At 42.4% G+C, this 19,201-nt stretch overlaps 1 protein-coding gene across 2 annotated transcripts in view; it reads left to right on the forward strand.

Moving 5' to 3' along the window:
- The first annotated feature begins 1,132 nt into the window (after positions 1-1,132).
- RHOBTB2 (Rho related BTB domain containing 2) overlaps positions 1,133-19,201 on the forward strand; it is a 65,882-nt gene continuing 47,813 nt past the window's right edge. The window contains exon 1 of one of the 2 annotated variants that reach the window (XM_030202045.1): positions 1,133-1,233. The gene's annotated coding sequence lies outside the window, so the exon portion shown is untranslated. The remainder of the gene's footprint in view (positions 1,234-19,201) is intronic. The other variant, XM_030202041.1, reaches the window with a different exon arrangement.

Below are 19,201 nucleotides of genomic sequence, written 5' to 3' on the forward strand. Positions count from 1 at the left end.
CTGGATTGGCCGCTGTCGTGGACAGGATGCTGGGCTCGATGGACCCTTGGTCTTTTCCCAGTGTGGCATTACTTATGTACTTACAGCTGAAGGAGGAAGTAAAAAAGTCTTTAATATAACCGCTAAAAAAAAAACGGTCGTTTTTTTAGCTGTTATATTGAAGACTTTTTTACTTTCTCCTTCAGGTGTCCTCACGTTTTTGTTCTATTTACAAAATAACACATATGCACAAATGTGCTAGTATTCGGAACACTAACATGTGTAACTGCCACATAAATACTAGCACTACTGTAAAGAAATACCCCCCATATGTCATATGCTCTTCTGCTGTTATTATTATTATTAGCATTTGTATAGCGCTACCAGACGCAGGCAGCGCTGAACACCTGACACAAAGAGACAGTCCCTGCTCAAAAGAGCTTACAATCTAAAATAATACAGACAGACAAGACAGTTACGGGTGAGGGAAGTACTGGGTGAGAAGGAAGGAGCATGGGGAGGGCAAATGAGTAGAGGCTAGGAGCCAAAAACAGCAGTGAAAAGGTGGGTTGTCAACATGGATTTGAAAACAGGTAGAGATGGAGCTAGACGTATAGGTCCAGGAAGACGATTCCAGGCATAAGGTGCCACGAGAGAAAAGGAACGAAGCCTGGAAGTTAGCAGTGGAGGAGAATGCTGTTCATTGATGCAGAATGAAAGGCCTCTTCTATGCCCATCCAAAGTGCTATTGAATTGACGTCATAGCACACTGGCCCCTTCAAAAAAGATTTTTCCCTGTGAAACATTATCAATGTTTCAGCAGCTGCTTCCAGGCTGCAGATGAACAATGAATTCCTGCTGGCATCTGGCTGGGCTGTGGTCTTCTTTTCCCATCTCATGACAGGAGCTTGCACACAGAGATGTAATCACAGCAGCTAGGCCCGTGACTGGGGTCTCACTTTCTATCCTGCTAGCTCATGCAGTTCAGATTAGGATAGAGCAGGTTTTCTTCTGAAAGAGAGAGAGACAAAGAGAGAGAGAGAGTGTGTGTGTATTGCTACAAAAACTTGCCTCTCGGGCTTCCGCTTGCATAACCAGTAGGTGTATAAAAATGCTGCATACCTGCTCCTTCCAGTCACTACTTAAAGAAGTCACAGGTTGAATAACCTGCTGTGCATTGGAGAAAGAGAAACAGGGAGAGAGAGAGAGAGAGAGAAGAAAGAGAGAAGGCCAGCTAGTTAACTTCCCATACAGGTGAGTTCACCGTACAAGGTAACTCGCATTCTTCGTATTTTTATAATGTTTTATACCTTGCTACATATGTTTAGTCATACAGGAGTTTTAGTTATGTAACCTCCAAACAGTCCTGGGAGGAGCCTAGGCTTGGGGGGGGGGGGGGGGATCGAGCACCTGGACAGGGATGCACAAAACACAATTGTCTCTGCTGAGCTGGTCAGAGGGCTGGATTAAATCCCTGTAGGCTGTGGGGTTTCAAGCCACTTTTTGGTTATCTCTGTATCTTAGTCCCAGAGCAAAAGAATAACACTCTCACTCCAGTGGTGGTTTTTTTTTTTTCAGTTGATTTTTACTGGAAAACTGCAAACGACAAACAACAACTTGTAGTGAACTATTTACAATGTCCATTCAGTCCTTTAGCCTCCTTCACCCATCCCATCCAGCAAGGCAATCTGAGGCTGTGGCATATCTGCTCACTTTCCAGGCAAGTGTCCCGCTGGGCTTTTCCCCAGCCACTGGACCACCTCGAGACCAAACCTCACTGTCTGTCTTTCTCCTCTCAAAAGTGCACTTCCAATTAGCCACCTCTGATTCCGAACAGGCCTTCCCCTGTTCCACTCCTGGGGGGGAACTCTCTCTCTTCCGCTCCCAAAGCTCACCTCTCAGTCGCTGCTTTGATAGCAGTGACTTTCAATCATTGTTAGCCTCGGGTTATCAGGCCAACACAGGATACCCCCCTCTCCTCACGGGTCCTGGTGGGGCTGCGGGCGACCAAAGACCATGTGCTCAGCTAAGCAACAATTTTTTATTACATCTTAACTCCACCCCTCCATATGACATCCCCTTTCATAATCTTTCCCACAGCATATTTCCCGCATATCGCGCTCCCCCTTGACTGGGTTATCCACCCCCACCAGACAGTAACCACTCTCCCCAGTTTCTCTGAGTAAGAACTACATGGATTTTAGTAATCCCCTGGAGGAACCCACTCAATCTCGGTCTGCACAGATTCTCCAAGGGATTACAGTTAATTAATCTGACATTATTTTTGTTGTAAATATTTATTTTCATGGCAGGTCTGTGGGGGGGCGAAGTAGAAAAGGAAATGGGCCACCATCTAAAGTGATATGAATCTTGGCCGTGCACTACTGTGAAAGAGGCACAATTCTTGCTTCCAAGACTAAAATGAGAAATACTGAGGACCCAGCTGAGTGCTGCTGGGTGTAGCAAGAATGTGAAATATTCACTCGAATCATGTGACCTAGAAGAATATTTCCAAGGGGAGGAGAGCTGGTCTGGCTCTTGTAGAAAAGGTCATCATAGATTCCTCCATTCTGGCTATATAATGAAACGATACCACCTTGCTTAACATCAGCCTAGTTTACCTGTGTTAAACTCCTTTTCTTCTGCACCACCCATACCAACAGGTTGCTGCCTGGTACACCTGCCTACTTCTTACATAAGCCATGCATGTACAGGCTGCACTTGAATTTATGAGGGCAGGGAAGACTGCAGCCCTTCTGATGCCAGCATCTACAGTAAACTGCTGTTTCAAGGACTCTTACAAGAGATTCGGGTAACTGATAGAAGAGAAACGTGATTTATTTTCTGCAATTGCAGCATGGTTCAATGGCACCTAATTAATTTCCAGACCCTGGCCATGTAGAAAAGGTTGGAAAATGAACAAAGGACTGGAAATCGGCAGCCCTCTAGGCAGCTGTGCACTGACAGTGATCTGGGCCCATGAGCATAATGGTCATGATGAGCCCCTAACCACCTATCAAAAATGATTAAACTAGATGGAAGCTAGGGAAGAGAGGGCCCCCTACTGTCCTAATGGTCACTCCACCTCTGCCACTAGGTTTCCTCAGTGTGGATGACACACAAGATAGAACCCATGTGACCCTCAAAGACCTCAGATCTCTAGATAGATTTTCCCCTTCAGAGGCCAGAGGAAGTAGTCTGGTGATTTGCACCAAGCTGCAAACCACGATAAGCCGGGATTGAAATCCTACTTCTGCTGCTGATACACCTTCTAACCTTGGGCAAGTCACTTTATCGGCTACTGCTTCAGGTGCCCACTTACACAGTAAGCTCTTTAGGACAGGGACATGTTGTAGCTGGATACTTGTCAGCATTGCATCTATCCAGTAGCACTATAAACATGATAAACCAATGGGCCATCTAGCCCAGTATCCTGATTCCAACAGCAGCCAATTCAGGTTGCAAGTACCTGACAGTAGAGGAGTGTGGTAGCCGTGTTAGTCCACTCTTAAGGTTATCAATATTCATCAAACAAAATAAAACATGGAAAAGAAAATAAGATGATACCTTTTTTTATTGGACATAACTTTATACATTTCTTCATTTTGCTTATTTCCGATCTGAGGAAGAAGGGCAACCTTCGAAAGCTAATCAACAAATGTATTAAGTTATGTCCAATAAAAAGGTATCATCTTATTTTCTTTTCCATGTTTTATTTTGTTTGATTTCTATTGAAGTACCTGACAGAAACCCCAAATCCCCCCAGTGTCTAAATGCACTTAAACACAATTTACCATATTGAAATAATTTTACATTTTTCAATATTTATTAAATATGTGCTCATATATAGGGGAGACCATCATGGATCAAAGTAATGACCCCATTGGAAAATCCCTCTTCTGCCACTTTTGGTTCTTTGTGAAATGATGTTAAAAGATTGCTGCAATGAGAATCTGAATCTGACACAATATGCCTTGATTCAATCTTGGGTTTCCTGACGCAGCCCTAGGCAAAACATGGTCCATGTTGGAACCCGGCATCTGTGTGGTCTTTCAGGCAATTTTTCAGAAAAGTGTTTTATGTGATTCATGAATTTTTCAAAGTTATTATATTTGTATATGTGCTCTGATTACAACTGAGAAGAGGGATTTTTCAATGGGGTCATTACTTTGATCCATGATGGTCTCCCCTATTTATGAGCACATATTCAATAAATATTTTAAATATTTTAAAATGTAAAAATATTTCAATATGGTGAATTTTGTTTAAGTGCATTTAGACACTGGGGGATTTTGTGGGGACATTTCAGCAATTTCCTCCAGTGCCTTTTGAATTGTGTACCCCATTTTCAATTTCTGGAGAATCCCAAATAGTAGCAAGATTCATGCTACCGATCCCAGAGACAAGCAGTGGGTTTCCCCACTGATACCACATTCTCTGGCAACAAGTTTCAGAGCTTAACTATTTGTTGAGTGAAACAATATTCCTCCTGTTCATTGTATAAGTAGCACCATGTAACTTCCTTGAGTGTCCCCTAGTCTTTGTACTTTTTGAAAGAGTAAAAAAGCTCGATTTACATTTACCCGTTTCTACACCACTCAGTATTTTGTAGACCTCTATCATATCCCCCCTCAGCCATCTCTTTTCCAAGCTGAAGAGCCCTAATCTCTTAAGCCTTTCCTCATATGAAAGGAGTTCTATTCCTTTAATGAATCATTTTCTTCATCCTTCTTTGAACCTTTTTTAATTCTGCTATATCTTTTTTTAAGATATGGTGACCAGAACTGCACACAATACTCAAGTTGTGGTCACACCATGAAGCGATACAGAGGCATTATAATATTCTTCTTATTTTTTATCCCTTCCCTTGTTTGCTTTTTTGGCAACTGCCACACACTATGTATAAGATTTCAGCATATTGTCCATGATGACACCTAGATCTTTCTCTTGGGTGTTGATTACAAGGGTGGAACCTAGCATAAAATAACTATCCCAAGTTTATCTAAGGCTTCTACCTCACCCATCAAACGCAATATCTGGGCGGCTTACATCTTAATACTAATAGAAAGAGAGAGAGGATAAGGAGCACAAATCTAATAGAGGAAACAGGTGGTGAGAGGAAGGAGGACTACAATAATTGACGGGAAAACACACCGGACAGGGAATGTGCAGTTCAGGCTAGCCATCGGCAGGACAGGAATCAGCTATATACGTCAGAAAAAAAAAGGAGGTTTTGCGTTCAGCTTTGAAACTGCTGAAGGAAGGGGCATCCAACAGAATACGAAATCAAAGTATATATCCTTATCACTGGTAATATCCAATACTGCTATTATAAGAACCAGGACTTAAGCTACTAAAAAGACATATAGTACAAATATTTTATTGTGTCCACGTTTGCAAGTATATATTTTTTAAATATTTTTTTGAGTACCCTCGGATATATAACCCACTGTAAGTGCAGACAATAAAGCCGCCAATCAGTGGTATAGCACTTCTTTCATCGGGTTACTCATATAACTTTTTTGGGGGAGGGTATATTAAAAAATATATACTTGCAAACGTGGACACAATAAAATATTTGTACTATATGTCTTTTTAGAAGGAAGGGGCATAGCATGAGGTACTGGGGCAGTTTGTTCCAAAGTCCAGGGCCTTGGACCAAAAAATGGAGCACCGTGTGGCGTCATGAGTGTACAGTGGGAGGGAATGACAAGTAGATTTTGTTGTGATGATCTGCATGATCTGGGAGGACAAGTAGGAATCAGATGACAAGAGAGGGATAGAAGTTCTCCAGAGTTACGGATCTTGTAACATAGTAACATAGTAGATGATGGCAGAGAAAGACCTGTACGGTCCATTCAGTGTGCCCAACAATATAAACTCATATGTGCTACTTTATGTGTATACCTGACTTTGATTGGTATCTGCCATTTTCAGGGCACAGACCGAAGAGGTCTGCCCAGCACTTGCCCCGCCTCCCAACCACTAGCCCCACCTCCCACCACCAGCTCTGCCACCCACTCTCCGCTAAGCTTCTGAGGATCCATTTCTTCTGAACAGGATTCCTTTATGTTTATCCCACGCATTTCTGAATTCCGTTACTGTTTTCATCTCCACCACCTCCCACTGGAGGGAATTCCAAGTATCTACCACTTTCTCCGTGAAAAAATACTTCCTGACATTTTTCTTGAGTCTGTCCCCCTTCAATCTCATTTCATGTCCTCTAGTTCTACCCCCTTCCCATCTACGGAAAAGGTTCGTTTGCGGATTAATACCTTTCAAATATTTGAACGTCTGTTTTATATCACCACTGTTTCTCCTTTTCTCCAGGGTATACATGTTCAGGTCAGCAAGTCTCTCCTCATACGTCTTGTAACGCAAATCCCATACCATTCTCATAGCTTTTCTTTGCACCGCTTCAATTCTTTTTACATCCTTAGCAAGATACGGCCTCCAAAACTGAACACAATACTCCAGGTGGGGCCTCACCAACGACTTATACAGGGGCATCAGCATCTCCTTTCTTCTGCTGGTCACACCTCTCTCTATACAGCCTAGCAACCTTCTAGCTATGGCCACCGCCTTGTAAACCAGAAGCAGCATTTTTAAAATGATGCAATGTGTCAATGGCAGCCAGTGTGCAAATTTAAGAAACAGGGTGATGTGAACATACTTCTGATGGCCAGTAACAAGTTTAATGGCTGCGTTTTGTATGGCCTGCAGATGGTGAAGGTCTTGAACTCTGAGACCTTTATAAACAGCATTACAATAATCCAGACGATTAATGACTAACGAATGGATAAGGGTAGCAGAGGAACTGGGGTGGAAAATAGCGGGATAGGCATTGGCAAGAGTTGATCCATATGATTGGTGAGAGAAGGGATTTTGACGTACCAAGGTAGTTACTGGTAATTACTGGTAAATACTGGTAATTTATGATGTGGATTATTCTTCCCAATGTGCATCATTTTGCACTTGTCCGCATTATATCTCATCAGCCATTTGGATGCCCAGTCTTCCGACTTTCTAAGGTCTTCCTGCAATTTTTCACAATCCACATGCATTTTAACAACTTGGAATAGTTTTGTGTCTACAAATGTAATCACCTCACTTGTTCCCATTTGCAGATCATTAATAAATATGTTAAATAGCAGTGGTCCCAGTACAGATCTCTGAGATACTCCACTATTCACCCTCCTCCACTGAGCCCTGAAGATTAAAACTCTGGCACTGTCAGATTCTAGTCCAATCTCCCTTTCTGCTACAGAACTGAGAAGTTTGACTTCCCTGGGACTAGGCTGCAACCATGCAAGCTCCTGATTTACTTTTTAGAGCAAGAAAAGCAAAAAGCTTTTGACATCTGCAAAGCTTACACTGTTCTAGTTGCTTCTCCATCGTCTACCATTGGTTGTCCTCCTTCCACCAGGTCTCTGAGATACCTATTATATCTATCTCTTCATTTAGTGCTATATCTTATTTTTTTGGCTTCTAGCACTTGTATACAGACACTTCAACGTGTGTTTTTTCTACAAGCTGCTTAGAAGTTGACAGGGATAATTTGCAACCTTTCTTATGTTCTATCCTTAAACACTCCTGGCTTTCTTTCACCTTTGTTGAAACCTCTGTATTGGGATTCCTTAAATGTCCTGTTATAATAGTATCCTTCAAGGACACTTCACTCCGAACCATGCACTCCTGAGTGACTTTCATCTCCTCCCTCTCCGCTCTAATTTAAAAAGTGCCAGGGAGTGACCTGATGCAGTGAGCTAGGAAGCTGTGTTTTTCTCGAGCTCCGACCCTCCCTGATGAAGATAGCCTCTCTGATCTATTTTAGTTTATTTAGCACTTACTGAGTAGTGAAAGTGTTTATGGACAAGTTTGTTTGCAAAACTGGTGGAGACAAGGCTGTTAATCCTCAAAAAGGAGAAACAAAAGCTGAAGGCCTTAGTGAATTTGGATCCCAAGATGGCCAATCTGCCGCTAGAAGATCGTATGCTGAAAGAGGACTCTATCAAAAGCTCACTGATGCGGTGATGGCTGTGGACCGTAAATTGGAATCTATCCATGAGAATCTCCAATTGCTATCTCATTCAATGACAGTTTTCACTGGGAATGTAACAGAATTAGAATGTAGAGAGAGAGAGAGAGAGAGATACTTGTGACTCTGTGAATACAGCCTGAGAGGAGCTACAACAACTACGCAAACTTACCACTGATTATGAAAATAAGATTGACTTAGAAAACAGATTGCATTGAAATAATCTCAGACTGCTTGGATTTCATGGATCGGTAAAGGAGGCCAAGTTAAGAGGCTTGGTTTACATCTGAATTATTAACCAGGGCCGCATAAGGCCAAGTGAGGCTAGAGTGAGAACACTGGATAGGTTGTCTGGAAGAGGGAACTGTGAAGCCTCAGGCAATAATGGTTAAAATCCTGAACTATGCCCATAAAAAATGAATTTTGAAGGCTTACTAGAAAAAGCAGGAGCTTCACTATAAAAACCATAACGTACTGCTGTACCAGGACTATTCAGCGAGAGTATCTTCTCTTTGGCTCAGTTATGTTGAAGCCTGCAAAATACTGATTGTGCATAATATTATTTTATTATGTAATACCCAGCTTGACTAAGAGTAACTTATGAAGAAAAACCTTATGTCTAATACCACTGAGGAAGCCCGTTTACAGATTACAAAATGGCTTTCAACACAAAGGCCCACACCTAAAGAGTCTGAAGTGGCCTCTTGAAGGGAGCGGAAAGTCGCCTGTGTTTCCATCGCAGTTTTGCTGCGTAAGCTGTAAATGGGTTTTGTCTGCATTGCCACTCTAGGAATCGCTAGCGTGGTTTGGTAAAAGAGGCCCTTGGTCTAATTTACAGACTGGACACAGCTTGGATCATCTGTTATTATCTTTGATTGGAGACTTGGCCAAGTATGAAGAGTGCTTTGCCTTGCAATGATTAAAACTATCACATTACCCTTCCTGTATACTTGGTTGAGTGCCTGTCTCAGAACTCTACTGTTTGTTTTGGAGTTTCTTTTTGTCATGGAAATCACAAGATCGGCCATTCGTCTTCAGGCTCTTTTCATCTCTTTCTAGATATTAGAGAATTCAGACTATTTAACAGTGCTTGACCTTGCAGATCCTCTGTATTATGGCTGTGCATATGGGTGTATCGACCCTTGGGGAGGGGGGAGTTTGTTTCTTTATACCTCTATTGTTTCTACTAGGTTTCTATTATTCTGTTAGTTATATCTTCTTCATCTTATTGCATGTTGCATTATTAAGGTATGCCTTGATTGAGGTGGTCTGTCAGGGAGGGCTGACTTGCATCAATCATTTCCAAGAAGGGGTTTCAGTGCAATGGGTTTTTGAGGGTTACAAGAGAGAGCTAGGAAGGTGGGAGGGGAGGGATTTATTGGGAAAAGTGTGCAACCTGGGAGTTTGGTTCATAGTTGTTGAAACTGGTGGGTAGATATTAGTTATTTTTGGCCCGGAGGATGAGGATGGGGCATCTGTGGCTATTTCTTTACTGTGATGTTCTTTGAGTTATTATCTTCTCTTAATGTTATATGATGAATAGATATCTCAGAATAATGTCCTGGAATGTCGCAGGGATTGGCTCTCCAATTAAGCGCACAAAACTTCTCCAAGCACTTTGTAGACAAAAAGCAGAGATGGCATGCCTGGAAGAGGCCAAGCTCTGATTCTTAACATGAAAAGGTTAAGAAACAATAGGTAGGACAATGCTATTATGCCTCCTCAGGCCATGGCAAGGCTGAAACAGCTATTCTGATTCATTAAAATGTTTCCTTCAAATTGTCTAGCCTTAACGCAGACTTGATGGGTCAGTTTGTCATTCTAAGGGTCCGTTTGCCTTCCACTGAAATAATTATAGTCTCTGTTTACACTCTGAACACAAACCAGAGATCTTTTATCAGAGATTTATTGACTGCTGTAACTCCTTATTTAACTATGTATATCCCTATGGTCGTGCTGGAAGATTTTAATTCCATTCTGAATTCTACACTAGATACATCAGCCACTCTCTTGCATGACATAAGATGCTTGGACCATAGCTTACAGTCCTGTATAACTTCCTTACAACTCGCAGGTAGCTGGAGAATTTTGCATTAGCTAGAAAGGGACTCAAATGTAAAAATATGAAAATGTATTTTCATACGGTTCAGAGTTCTGAAATTGGTCCTCTGGAAATCTCTGACCATACTATAATTTGACTAGAACAAAATCTGAGAACAAATCATAAAGAAACTCCAAACTGCTCAAAACACAGCAACCAGGCTTATATTCGGAAAAACAAGATTCGAAAGCACCAAACCCCTACAAGAAAAACTACACTGGCTTCCAATCAAAGAACGCATTGTGTTCAAAATCTGCACCCTGGTTCATAAAATCATCTACGGCAATGCCCTGGGATAAATGACAGACCTCATAGACCTACCAACCAGAAACACAACAAGATCAACACGGACATATCTAAATCTCCACTACCCTAGCTGCAAAGGACTCAAATACAAATCAACCTATGCATCCAGCTTCTCTTATATAAGTACGCAACTATGGAATGCACTACCAATCGCCGTGAAAACAACATACAACCACCTAAAGTTCCGGAGACTCCTAAAGTCTAACCTGTTCGAAAAGGCATACCCTAACAATCCAACCTAAATGCCTTAACTCCAAAACATAACAATACAGTGGTGGAAATAAGTATTTGATCCCTTGCTGATTTTGTAAGTTTGCCCACTGACAAAGACATGAGCAGCCCATAATTGAAGGGTAGGTTATTGGTAACAGTGAGAGATAGCACATCACAAATTAAATCCGGAAAATCACATTGTGGAAAGTATATGAATTTATTTGCATTCTGCAGAGGGAAATAAGTATTTGATCCCCCACCAACCAGTAAGAGATCTGGCCCCTACAGACCAGGTAGATGCTCCAAATCAACTCGTTACCTGCATGACAGACAGCTGTCGGCAATGGTCACCTGTATGAAAGACACCTGTCCACAGACTCAGTGAATCAGTCAGACTCTAACCTCTACAAAATGGCCAAGAGCAAGGAGCTGTCTAAGGATGTCAGGGACAAGATCATACACCTGCACAAGGCTGGAATGGGCTACAAAACCATCAGTAAGACGCTGGGCGAGAAGGAGACAACTGTTGGTGCCATAGTAAGAAAATGGAAGAAGTACAAAATGACTGTCAATCGACAAAGATCTGGGGCTCCACGCAAAATCTCACCTCGTGGGGTATCCTTGATCATGAGGAAGGTTAGAAATCAGCCTACAACTACAAGGGGGGAACTTGTCAATGATCTCAAGGCAGCTGGGACCACTGTCACCACGAAAACCATTGGTAACACATTACGACATAACGGATTGCAATCCTGCAGTGCCCGCAAGGTCCCCCTGCTCCGGAAGGCACATGTGACGGCCCGTCTGAAGTTTGCCAGTGAACACCTGGATGATGCCGAGAGTGATTGGGAGAAGGTGCTGTGGTCAGATGAGACAAAATTGAGCTCTTTGGCATGAACTCAACTCGCCGTGTTTGGAGGAAGAGAAATGCTGCCTATGACCCAAAGAACACCGTCCCCACTGTCAAGCATGGAGGTGGAAATGTTATGTTTTGGGGGTGTTTCTCTGCTAAGGGCACAGGACTACTTCACCGCATCAATGGGAGAATGGATGGGGCCATGTACCGTACAATTCTGAGTGACAACCTCCTTCCCTCCGCCAGGGCCTTAAAAATGGGTCGTGGCTGGGTCTTCCAGCACGACAATGACCCAAAACATACAGCCAAGGCAACAAAGGAGTGGCTCAGGAAGAAGCACATTAGGGTCATGGAGTGGCCTAGCCAGTCACCAGACCTTAATCCCATTGAAAACTTATGGAGGGAGCTGAAGCTGCGAGTTGCCAAGCGACAGCCCAGAACTCTTAATGATTTAGAGATGATCTGCAAAGAGGAGTGGACCAAAATTCCTCCTGACATGTGTGCAAACCTCATCATCAACTACAGAAGACGTCTGACCGCTGTGCTTGCCAACAAGGGTTTTGCCACCAAGTATTAGGTCTTGTTTGCCAGAGGGATTAAATACTTATTTCCCTCTGCAGAATGCAAATAAATTCATATACTTTCCACAATGTGATTTTCCGGATTTAATTTGTGATGTGCTATCTCTCACTGTTACCAATAACCTACCCTTCAATTATGGGCTGCTCATGTCTTTGTCAGTGGGCAAACTTACAAAATCAGCAAGGGATCAAATACTTATTTCCACCACTGTATATAAGATCGTACTGGACATAACCCAACTCTCCCTCCTCATGACCCCTAATGCAACAATCACACTGATCATTACACTGTCATAACCTCACTTTGTATTTGTTCATACCGGTATTGGCGATCACCTTTACTGTACTATCCAGCTTATTTTCGAAAGAGAAAGACGCCCACATTTTGACCCAAATCGGGAGATGGGCGTCTTTCTCCCAGTGGCGCCCAAATCAGTATAATCGAAAGCCGATTTTGGGCGTCTCCAACTGCAATCTGTCGCGGGAACGGACGAAGTTGATGGGGGCATGTCGGAGGCGTGGTGAAGGCGGGACTGGGGCATGTTTATCGGCTGAGAGATGGGTGCCCTCGGCCGATAATCGAAAAAAGAAGGGCGCCAGAAGCGAGAATTTGGGTCACTTTTTCTGGACCCTTTTTTCTCACGAACAAGTCCCCAAAACGTGCCCCAACTGGCCAGATGACCACCGGAGGGAATCGGGGATGACCTCCCCTGAATCCCCCAGTGGTCACTAACCCCCTCCCACCCAAAAAAAAGAACTTTTAAAAACGTTTTTTTTCCAGCCTGTATGCCAGCCTCAAATGTCTTACCCAGCTCCAACACAGCAGTATGCAGGTCCCTGGAGCAGTTGTTAGTGGGTGCAGTGCACTTCAGCCAGGCGGACCCAGGCCCATCCCCCCTCCCCCCCTACACTTGGGTAAATGGGAGCCCTCCAAACCGCCCCCAAAACCCACTGTACCCACATCTAGGTGCCCCCCTTCAGCCATAAGTGCTATGGTAATGGTGTAGAGTTGTGGGCAGTGGGTTTTGGGGGGGATTTGGGGGGCTCAGCACCCAAGGTAAGGGAGCTATGGACTTGAGAGGTATTTTAATGTTTTTTTTTACTTGTTACAAGTGCCCCCTAGGGTGCCCGGTTGGTGTCCTGGCATATGAGGGGGACCAGTGCACTACGAATCCTGGCCCCTCCCATGACCAAATGCCTTGGATTTGTTCGTTTTTGAGCTGGGCGCCTTCTGTTTCCATTATCGCTGAAAAACGAAACCGCCCAGCTCAAATCCACCTAAATCCGATGCATTTGCCCGGCACAAACCGTATTATCGAAAAAAGCCCATTTTTTTCAAAAATACGGTCTGGCCCGCCCCTTCACATACCCGTCCTCTGAGATAGACGTCCATGGAGATGGGCGTTCGCGTTCGATTATGCCTCTCACTGTATCCTCAATCATACCACTCCATCTCTTTGCTTAATGTTGATCTAAAAAACTTTGCAAAAATCATGGTGGACAGGTTAGTAAAATTTTATGCCTTAGTTGATTGGCAAAGAATAGATTGGTTTTGTCCAAGGTAGGCAAGCAGTGGTAAATATTAGGAAGTTAATTTTGGCAATTGAATAATTTAACCTACAAGCCACACCTGCCCTAGTGATCAGCTTTGATTCAGAAAGAGCTATTGACCGGGTTGAGTAGTCCTATCAGTTCAAATTGTTGGGCCATGTGGGTATCACTGTTTTTTTCTACAAAGCCCTGCAAGTGCTGTATGAAAACCCAACCGCTAGAATTTTATTGAATGGGCATCCATCTGCTAGTTTTGACCTAAGGTGAAGAACCTATCAGGGTTGCCTACTTTCTCTCTTCCTGTATATTCTTTTTCTGGAACCATTGCAGCACACTTTGAACCAACATGAGATTATTCCAGTCTGGTAAAGAGTATGTAAAATGCATTGCATTTATGGATGATATCATGATGATAGTGGTTGACCCCCAGAAGGAAGTCCCACAAATAGTGCAAATATATTTCACACATTTGGGACGTTCTCTGGGCTCAAATTCAATACTACTAAATCTGAGGCCCAACTATTAAATTCTGAGACACAAAAATTTTAGGAGGTTTTCCCATTGAAGGAGGTGAAAGGAGAGGTCAGATACCTAAGGACTAATATTCCAGATAATTTGAGCAGACTGTATGAGATTAATGTGCACCCTAAGATTAAAAAAAAAGTGCAATTGATAGATTATGTATGTGGGAAAAATTACTTGTCACCCTTACTGGGAAAGTATTTCTATATAATATGCTGATTATCCCAAGATGGCTATATCTTTTCCAAGCATTGCCTATCTCCCTGAAGCACAGAGATATTCAATATATTTATAAACATTTGAGGAAATTCCTTTTGGGAGGAGGAAGGGCCCACGTATCACTTCAAGTTCTCATGTTACCCCAAAGTAAAGTTGGATGGGGACTTCCGGATTTAGCACGCTATCATTTGGCATGTAGTATGCAGCACATTAGAGACTGGATAAGACTAACTGATATCTTTACACCCATAGAGATAGAAATTACTACTACTACTTATCATTTCTATAGCGCTACTAGACATACGCAGCGCTGTACACTTGAACGTGAAGAGACAGTCCCTGCTCAACAGAGCTTACAATCTAATTAGGACAGACAAACAGGACAAATAAGAGATAAGAGAATAGTAAGGTGAGGATGATAAAATATGGGTACTGAACCAGTGAATAAGGGTTAGGAGTTATAAGCAGCATCAAAAAGGTGGGCTTTTAGCTTAGATTTGAAGATGGCCAGAGATGGAGTTTGACGTACATTGTTATCCCCAGTGTCAGGAGCTTATTTACTACATACCCCAGGTGCACAATTAGATGCTGTTCATAGGCGACATATAGAGTGGAAATATGTGAAGTGGTCATGGAGGCAGTTACACAATCGCATCGGAGGGGACTCTCTTGTTTCATCCCTACTTCCTATAGTGGGAAACCCTTCTACCTGGTATGGGGAGTTCTATTTTCTCCAGGTTGAAAGCGGCAGGTTTGGTATATATTAGAGATGTTTTAGATGTCCATTCTTGGGTATACAGTATTGCAGGCCTCCCATAATGTGCATACTACAGATCATTTTGCCCACATCCAACTATTTATAGCTTGCTGAAACTCCCCCTATCTCTAACTAGAAGAGCCCAGCCTCTGAATCAATTTTGCAGATCAAGAAGTAACACTAGACTTAAACATTTCTAAGCTTATTTTGAGGGAGTCACTCCCAGAGCTCTCCTATGACAATTTAGCTTTTGCTTGGGGCCAAGATCTTGGTTGTGACCTTGATGCTGCCATTATTAAAGCGACGGTGGCCAACGCTTTCTGTTTCGGAGTCAATTTTTGTCACCTATGCATCAGGTTGGTGCTGAACTGTTCCTAGCTAAGGCAATGTTATTGGCAAAACAAGCTATCTTGTATAGATGGAGAGATAACTATGCACCTACACTTCAACAATGGTATGATTTGATGTTCACGTTATTGCTTTATGAGCACTGCAGGACATCAGGACTCCATTAGGCGGACGTTATTCCAATCTATTTGGGAGCCATACTGGAGCACTTTTACACACCAGCAGTGTAATTTAGCATTGAATAAATAATTGATTGGTTGCATTGGGATCTGGTAGGGAGGGGGTGTAGGGTAGGAAGGGGTGAAAAATGAATAGTGTGAGTCTTTTTATTTGGACAGAAAATGTAATTCTGGCAATGATTCCTGAGGGGTGTCACATATTTTTACTGTGTTTTGAAGACCTGTTGTTACTTTGTTTGCTCTTTGTATTGAAAATGTTCATTTTTGTGTACTCACAATAAAAACGATTAAAAAAAAATTAGTGCCAGCAGCCTGGTTCCATCCCAGTTCCATCCCAGTTAAGATGGAGTCCATCCTTTCATAATAGGCTCCCCCTTCCCCCAGAATGTTGCCCAGTTCCTAACAAATCTAAATCCCTTCTCCCTCCACCTTCATCTCATCCATGCATTGATAAGGAGTGGGGGAATGGTCTAATGGTTATAGCAGTGGGATAAGAATCAGGGAAGCCAGCTCAAATCCCACTGTGGCTCCTTGTGATCTTGGGCAAGTGATTTAACCTCCCCCCCCCCCCCCCCCCCCCCCATTGCCTCAGGTAAAGCCTTAGATTGTGAGCCCTCCAGGAACAAAGAAATACCCACTACACCTCACTGTAACTTGCCTTGAGCTACAACTGAAAAGGTATGTGTTAATTTCATTAACTTTCCAACTCTGCTCCTGCTACTGTTTTAGACTATGATGACAAAGAAGTTTCATTAATCTTGTCTACCCAGTTCCACTTCTGGTGCAATACCATAGACTCCAGTTGATCTATGGCTGTCCCTTGACCTCTTGCCACTCAGAATCCTCTATACATTCCTGGGCTTTTGTCTCCTCCGCCTGCACTGAGAGCCCATTCCATAAGTTCATCACCCATTTGATGAAGAAAAATTTTCTGACACTGCTCCTGAGTTGTCTCTTTTTTTTTTTTTAATTATTTATCTATAATTTCACAAATAATTACAAGATACACTTGTTAAAGAAAATTCGGAAATAAGAAATCTAGCAAAGGGAATTACAATAATATTTCTCATATCGGAAGAAACAATATTTCCCTATCTTAGACCACCAACACTTTAAGGGGGAGTCAAAGAAATTGAGGAGAACAAAAACAAATTATTTATCTCATTAGGCAATAGGACCTAGACCGCCCCACAGGTAGTTAATACTACACTATTTCCCTGAGTTGTCTCTTTTTTTTTTTTAAGGTTGAAAGTTAACTCACATTCTGGGACAAGTGGCAGTCTATTGTGCTGTGCCAGCATGGTTCTTGACACTTGGGTTCCCAGGTGCAGTGATATACTTCAGATGCAGGATATCCAAGGCCAGGACACCCATACCCAAGAACTACAGGTCTGGGACCATGCTGGCACAGCCTGAGAAATCTGAGTTAACGTTACTCTATCTCTGACTCTGGAATTAAGTTTCCAGTGAAGAAAAAATCTCATCTAAGCCTTCAGGGCCTTAACACCCATTCCTGCACTGGGGAGTAATAACTAATCCCTTCATTTAAATGGGATTTCCATGGAGGTGTGCTAATTTTAGTGCACATTTTTATTCACATTTTAACACACCTTTTTTGTGAACTGAAAACCTGATTAAATTGTGAGGAAAGTTTAACTCCATGAAGAGTGTATTAAGCTTAATGCACCTTATTACATCAGCTTCTCCACTAGCTAATTGCCAATTTGTTTCCCCTCTGCTTACCTCTCTCCAATCTGTCCCCAAGTGGCTTCAGGATCACCATCTAATTCTCAATATTACTAATTGTGAGTCTATTTGCTTTCCTGGGCCCAGTTCTTGTGTCTTCTCCCTCCCCCCCCCCATCCCCCATCTTACTGCCCCACTGTGATTATACCAGGAGGACATTTGGTGTTACAATTGATTCTTTTCTCACCTTGAAACCTCAGCTAGATGTGATTGTGAAATCATCCTTCTTTGTTCTCTGTAGAATCTTTTCTATCAGGTCTTAGGGCACAATGCTCAAAGCAAACCGCCAGTCTAAATGAAATGGGGTTTTTTTGCTGCTAATGCACAGAGGCTTTCGGCCACTGCTATATCATGCATGGAATCAGTGATTGAAAGTCTTATGCTAATGAACTCACCAGTATTAAAATGAGCTCATTAGTAATTCCTTGCAATGTTCAGAACAACGGCATACGGAAACTCCCTGCCCTAACAACTAAAACCTACTGACAGCTCCGGAGCTGTCGGTAGATTTTAGTTGTTAGGGAAGGGTGACTTTAAAGCCGCGCTTGCCTCCTAACTTCTCCTCTGGTGACAGCAGCAGCTTTTTCTCTCCCCCACACACTTACTACATCGCTTCTTACTTCAGCCACCACTGAAAAGTTTTCTTGCTCCCCCCTCTTCACTGGATACAAGCACAAGAGCTGTGACTACCACACAGTTCTTGTGAGCATGTGCCAGGAAGTTCCGAGCCCTTTACCAAAGCAGTACAATTTTATGGTTTATAATGGGCTGGAAAACCCACATCTTTGTTAAGTCCTGTCTGGTGGGTGTCAAAATATTTAATCATTCTGACTTCAAAGGTTTTACGTTCCTGTATTGTTTTAAAGTTCCCTTTCAGGATTCTTAGCATGAAATCACTGGTACAGTGTTCTGGTTTCTGTAAAGTGCTGCCCCACAGAGGTGACATCCTGATTGGTACTAGCATTTTTCATATGGTGTCTATGTAAATTAAATCTCTTCTTTAGCATCTGACTTGTTTCTCCAATGTAGCAGCCTTCGTTGCATTTTTTACACTGAATAATATATACCACATTGGAAGATGAGCACGTGAAAGATTCCTTAAAGTTGAATATTTTTCCTTTGTGAGTGACCTTGGGGTCCTGTGAAATGGGCAGCACTTTACAAAACTAGAACACTGTACCAGTGATTTCATGGTAAGAATCCCGAAAGGGAACTTTAAAGCAATACAGGAATAAGACCATTGAAGTCAGAATGATTAAATATTTTGACACCCACCAGACAGGACTTAACAAAGATCTGGGTTTTCTAGCCCATTATAAACCATAAAATTGTACTGCTTTGTCACCCTCCTGTCTCCATGCATCCTGTCCCTCATCCACCCGATTCTTCCTGTCTCTCACCTATCCACCCCCATCCTGTTAGACTGTCACTGAAATGCTTTGATGTTTCACTTATATATACTGTCATCTACCAACATTTGCTTATTTCCGATCTGATGAAGAAGGGCAACCTTCGAAAGCTAATCAAGAAATGTATTGTTATGTCCAATAAAAAAGGTATCATCTTATTTTCTTTTCCACGTTTTATTTTGTTTTATTTCTATTGATTACCTTGAATTTGACTGAATGTTTGGTGTCTTCTATGGTAATGCAGCTTCAAGATTGTAATTCAAATGTATGATTGAGCAGTTTTGAGAACTGCATGCTAGCGGTTTTTCCTAATATGTTTAGACTGATCCCTACCAGGGAGTTTTTGGACCTTTAAAGCAAGGGTTCTTACACCGGGGAAAATGTCTTGCAATCTAT

Source organism: Microcaecilia unicolor, chromosome 4 (genome assembly GCF_901765095.1).
Source record: "Microcaecilia unicolor chromosome 4, aMicUni1.1, whole genome shotgun sequence".
Classification (NCBI taxonomy): Eukaryota; Metazoa; Chordata; class Amphibia; order Gymnophiona; family Siphonopidae; genus Microcaecilia; species Microcaecilia unicolor.